The sequence below is a fragment of the Chaetura pelagica genome, unplaced genomic scaffold (genome assembly GCF_000747805.2).
Source record: "Chaetura pelagica isolate M959 unplaced genomic scaffold, ChaPel_1.0 scaffold405, whole genome shotgun sequence".
NCBI lineage: Eukaryota > Metazoa > Chordata > Aves > Apodiformes > Apodidae > Chaetura > Chaetura pelagica.
Window position 1 is genome coordinate 4,585,101 of NW_009953489.1, and position 5,793 is coordinate 4,590,893.

Below are 5,793 nucleotides of genomic sequence, written 5' to 3' on the forward strand. Positions count from 1 at the left end.
CCCCAACCCCTCTCTCCCTGCTGTGCTGGGGCTGCCCGGGAGGGGGGGGGTTGGGGCGCTGCCCCCCACGTAGGGTCCCCCCACTAGCCAAGGTGCCTCGTTAATTTTGCGGGGTTTCTTGCAAAAGGTTCAGCACCTCCGTTTCAAGCGCTGAGTAGCGTTTCCCAGACTCCTGCTGCCTCAGCCCTTTGCTGAGAAGGTTCCCTCGGCCGGGGTTGGGCATTAAAGCAGTTGTTAAAAGTCTGTCCCCTCAGTGAGAAAGGCTTTTCTTATTTCCTTGCTCGTGGGTAGGTAATATGAAGTCAGGATGTTGGTTGCTTCTACAAGAAAACATTTTGCTTCCTGTTGTCACAAAGAACTTGGAAAGCTGCAGTTCTGAAGTTTTCGCCCTTTGTTTGCTATGGATGCAGCCTCTGTCGTTGTTTTATCACTTTACTTTGTGCTTTTCTCCTTGTTGGTTTTGTTGGGCTTTTCAATGAGTTTTTACAAAGCAATGAGTGAAAGAAAGAGCATGCCTTAAAGGAGTATGTGATTCAAAACCCATAAAAATGACACAGAAACTTGGGTCAGGTTTTGTGTGCAGAACTGTTTTCAGGTCTGCTGTTTCCAGAGAACCTTCCAGGGAATGAGAATGCAGAGGTTTTCATTCTTTGTTGGGTCTGATCCTATAGTTTCCCGACTTTAAATTCTGTGGCACGTTGTTAGAAACCCATCATAATTGAAGCACTACTGCAGTGATCCCTTTAGGTGGAAAAATTCCTTTGGTTTACACGTATGAACAACTAGAAACTGTATCTTTGAAAGCTCAGGAAGTTTTCATGACCACTGCAATCACTGGGGGTACATACCTCTGTCTGCAGTTGACTTAACTAAGCAGCAATCAGGTACTCTGCTTATCAGAAACAGCTGTGCTGTGCTTAAGCTTCAAATCAGGAGCTTAACATTCTCTACTCAGTAAAGCACTTTTTCTGGTTTAGTTTTGTTAGTTCATTTGTTTGGGGTTTTTTAGTTTTTTAACTGCCCAGTCAGCCCAGGACTGATTTGCCTTTATGGAGAATTGTGCACTTACTCAGATGAAAATATAGTCAGAATAGCTAATGTGTCATGAGATAAGCTTTAATTAAAATGATTTTATCTTTGGTTGTGCTTAATCCCGGCTCCTTAATTCTTTGTTACTGGAGAATTATTTTTATGGTGACTAATAAAAAGTGGCATTAAAGGGTTCCCACGTGAGATACACTGTCCAGTTGTAGATGTTCTGGTCTTTGAACAAACATTTGACTTTAGTAAGAATCTGTAGTTTAAAATGAATGCTGGCCCTGTTACAGCTGGACTGCTGGGATGTTGATTTGGACCAATCCTTGAAACTGGCAGTTTGCAGCTGCCAAACACCTTCTTATTAGCTATAATATGAGCTGCTGATGTGATTACCAAAGTCTGTAAGAACTGACTAACCTATCCCACACATTTGGGCACACACATGCACAAGTATATGTATATATCTTTGGAAAATACAGTTTCCAGGGTAAGCACATTAAATAATCAAAACACTTTTTCATGTTGAAGGCAGGGGAAAGGTACCAGATTTTATGGCTTTTTGCAGACAGGTGTGTATTTTTTGAAATAATATTGCAGTTTAGGATCTTGTTCTAGTATATAGTTGTTTTATTTGAATGTAGTTTATTCAATATAATGAGGACAAGTAATAATGTTTGTTAGCATACGCATTTTGTTGGGTAATGCATTAAGATACAGAGCAAACTTGTTGCAGTGAAGAACTGCTGACACTTTCTGGGGTGTCACTCTTTTTTGGTTTTAGTTTAAAAGTTACATGTGGTTGGGTGGTGTTGTGTGCTTTAATTTTTGGAGTAGTTAAAATGCCTTGACCGAGCACATGAAGTAGTTTGCAGTGGTTTCAAGATTTACTTGTTTAAAAGTTTGTCTTTGTGGCAAAAAAAAAATGTTGCAGAGATTTAGGAGTCTCACTTCTTGTGTTACTGGGAAGGCTGGAGCTCTTTGTTTACCTCTTCATAGTTTAAAACAGATAGTTAAGCTTCTTTTCCCTGTGTACTCTTAATTAAATTGACATAGAAAAGAATCATAGAAACACACAATTATTTGGGTTAGAAGGGATGTTAAAGATCATCTAGATAGGCCCTGCCATGGGCAGGGACACCTCCCACCAGCTCAGGCTGCTCCAAGCCCCATCCAACCTGCCCTTCAACACATCCAGGGATGGGGCAGCCACAGCTTCTCTGGGCAACCTGGGCCAGGGTCTCACCACCCTCACACTCAAGAATTTCTTCCTAATGTCTGACCTAAATCTCCCCTCTTCCAGTTTCTCTTCCAATAATTCCCTCTCAGGTCAGTGACTGCCTTAGTTACAAGTCTTCTGCTAAAGGGTCAGGTGTCAGCCCTGCCATGTTTGGGCTTTTTTTGGTGTACATTGCTTTTAAACAGTCTTTTAAACATTTTGGTGGGTAACAGCACAGTGGATTAGCACAGAGTTTAAAAAGAATCTTAAAAATTGCTGAACATGATTCTGTTTGTTTGGGGTTATTGGTTTTTTTGTGATCTTGTTCCTGCATCTGTTAAGCACCTCTAACAAAGTACCTGACAGTGGATATTGAGGTGTAACTGTAAATAAATTACCAAGTTTAGGAATGGGATCTTGTATCAGATCTTAAAATAACCAGAAAAATATGAACTATCACAAGAAGACAGATGCCTTCATTTTTAAAAAGTGGATAAATAAAGTAATTGTACTGCCAATTGTAATGATCTGTTTGAACCAACGTTTTAAGTGTTCAGAGTTGTTACTTCTGGTTGGTGGAAAAGGGAGTGATCAGCTGCTTCCTTTGCTGTTGCCACCAGTGGTTTGTCCCCCTACTGTCACTGTTCATTCAGTGCTTATGTCAGTTCTTCAACAGTAGCATTTACTTGTGAAGAAAATATGAAATTGATTATTGTCAGGAAACAAATCAGGCTTAGATTTTTGTATATCAGATGGGAATGAGAGAGGCTTACACTTTCAGGATGAGCATTTCAAATATTTGAGTGAGAAGGGCTGCTTTGTTGTCAGTCTGAGTTTTTCTTTGGATTCTTTTTGGTGGCTGTACAACACTTCTGTCTTCATTCGTGGCCTCTGTCCGAGTGCTGAGGACTTGATGTTATCTGCAGTAGAAATCAGATGGAAAAATATAAGTATTGAGGTCTGGCTTCAGTTCATTGCTGCCAGCAGTGGTTTGATGTTGTTGAAGTCCCCTTTCTCTTGTGAGGGGGAGCATAACCATTTACTGGCATGCCCTAAATTTAATTTATAATTAACGAAGGGGGAAGAAGTGTTGTTCCCCTCCACATCACCCCCCAGAATAAGTGCTACTGGTGTTTGAATTTCTGTGTTGCTCTAGCCAGTGCTGAGGACATTCTGGGAGGAGTGTGTGTGTATGTTGAGTGTGTCCCCCTCCTCCCCACCCCTCAGAGACACATAACTGGCACTACCAGCTGCTTTTTAATTTGGCTTGAGATAAAAATACACCGAACGTAACATCTTCTCTTAACAGAAATACTTCCAGAACTCATAATCTTTTGAAATACTCTCCTGTCTCTTTCTCTATTTAGCCTCTCCCAATTAATATTTTTACAGTCTTTTCCTTTGTGTTGAGTTTGTAGTTTTAACAGTATTGTTTTTGGGCTAGATTAGCTGCTGAAAAAAAATAAAGCAAATTAGTTCTTGGTTTATTGGCCTCTCCTTTTTCTCCTGTGAGGTGGGTCCAAAGTTGTATGGTGCTTTTACTTTTTATTAAAATTTGTCTTTATGCAAGTTCTGGAATATAAGAATAAGAAATTTGCTATTGTTATTTTTATCTTCCAGTGAGATTAAATGTTGCATTTTAAAAGGTATTTAAAAAGTGGAGTTTTTTCACTCTTTACTACCAAGTGCCTTGGATCTTTTTGTATAAACTAATTTTAAGTATTAATGAAGAATCAGTGACTCAAACCACATGGAAACTGACTTTGTTTTAATCCTGTCAGTCTCAAGAATGGTTGCAGGGTGTCATAGTTCTTACAGGGGAATGGTTGGGGTAGCTAGGGATGGAAGCATCCAGATACAAAATACTGTGGATGATCCCACAGTTTTACAAGGCAGTGGAAGCTCCTTAGCCCAGCCTGAGTTCCTTATCTAAAAGATTTGAAAATCACATCACAAATTATTGGTGGGACTGGTCGTAAATCCCACAGGTAGTATGGCCCCTGGGAACTGTAATTCATCTACCAGAACACTGTTTCCAGGCTGAAGTTAGAAGCCTGTTGCCTATGAACTAGTTATTTGCTTTTAAAAAGTGACACGATTTTAAGACTATTGCTGGAATTTCTGGATTTGTTCGTTGGAGTTGGGCATCATGGACCCAATATGACCATAGGATTTCAATCTTAGGTGTTCAAATCTCTTCCTCACTAATGATCTTACATGAGACATCCTCCATTGAGAAGGCTGATTTGCTTTTTGAAAAATGTGACTCTTCATGGATAGCAGGGTGTTTACTGGTGTTTCTATAACTTCAGCAGATAAAGTTGCCTTTTAGTGAAGTATCTGTGTGTAACATTGTCCCATTTTAGACATGGTTTGGAATACTTTTAGTAATATTTTTGAATGCTGCCTTTCAGAATGGAGATTGCTCCACTTTATATGAAGTGCTTTAATGCACTGAAGACTGAGTGAAAAGTTTAAATAAACTATGCTGGAGTTTTTGGCACAAGGTCACTTGGGCCATCTGTTTTAGTTTAGGGAGCTTGGGAAACTTAGTTACCTACATGTATAGTTATCAGCAGCTAAACTTGCGTTATCAACCTGGCTTTTATCTGATTGTAGTGTTTGTGCCTGACACCAGGCCAACAGCATAAAGCTGAACCTGATTTCCAGAACCCATCTAGAGTGTCTGCAAAGGCCTGTTTCTGAATTTCACTGTGCTACGTTTTTTTCTCTGGCAGTATCAGAATTGGTGAAAACTGCTGTTGAGATTTTTGGTGGTGTGATGAAGATCTGTTTCAAGTATAATAGTTTCCTAGAGAAAAGTAAGAAATAAAAGCATTTTTTCACTCTGATGAGGGCAGGGTATCCAAGTAAAGAGAGCTGACAAGGTCTTCATGGGGTAAAAAAGCAGAAACTGGCATATGTGCTGCTTTAATTCTCAAAACAGGTTTTGCTTGCAGCTGGTTTGGGGGTGTGGTCATGCACTTCTATTGTTAAGCAGACTTTAAACAACTAGTTCATGTTGCTTAGGATTCTGGTGCATCTATTGCTTAAGCATAGTTGAGACTGTATCCTGATAGAAATTGACAGCTCTACCTTAGGAAGCCCTTTATGGTCTCAGAGACAGTGTTCTCAGAAATAAAGGAGTGGATAGTAGCAAACTATTTCCCCGTATATAATTCTTCATGCATTCTGGGTGTCCCAGTATAACTCTAATTTGGTAAATTAAATATTACAGCTATTACTAGAAACTAGAAAAGTTGACTCCTGAAAGTGAGTAACAGAGTGGTGGAAAGTTGACCCTTCACCATTTCAGGTGATGTGGGTGAGTGGCTTTAAGCTTTTTGAAAGGATGGTGTCACTCTTTGAACATTCCTTACCTTCTAACAGCAAGTTCTTTTGAGGAAGAAGTTGAACCTTGGAAGTCTGCTCAAAGTAGAGTAAAACAAAAATAATCTCCAAATTGCTACAAATCCCAGCCCTAATCTTTTTGGAAAGCAAAGATCCATTCTGTATTTGAGTAAAAAACAACTCTTTCC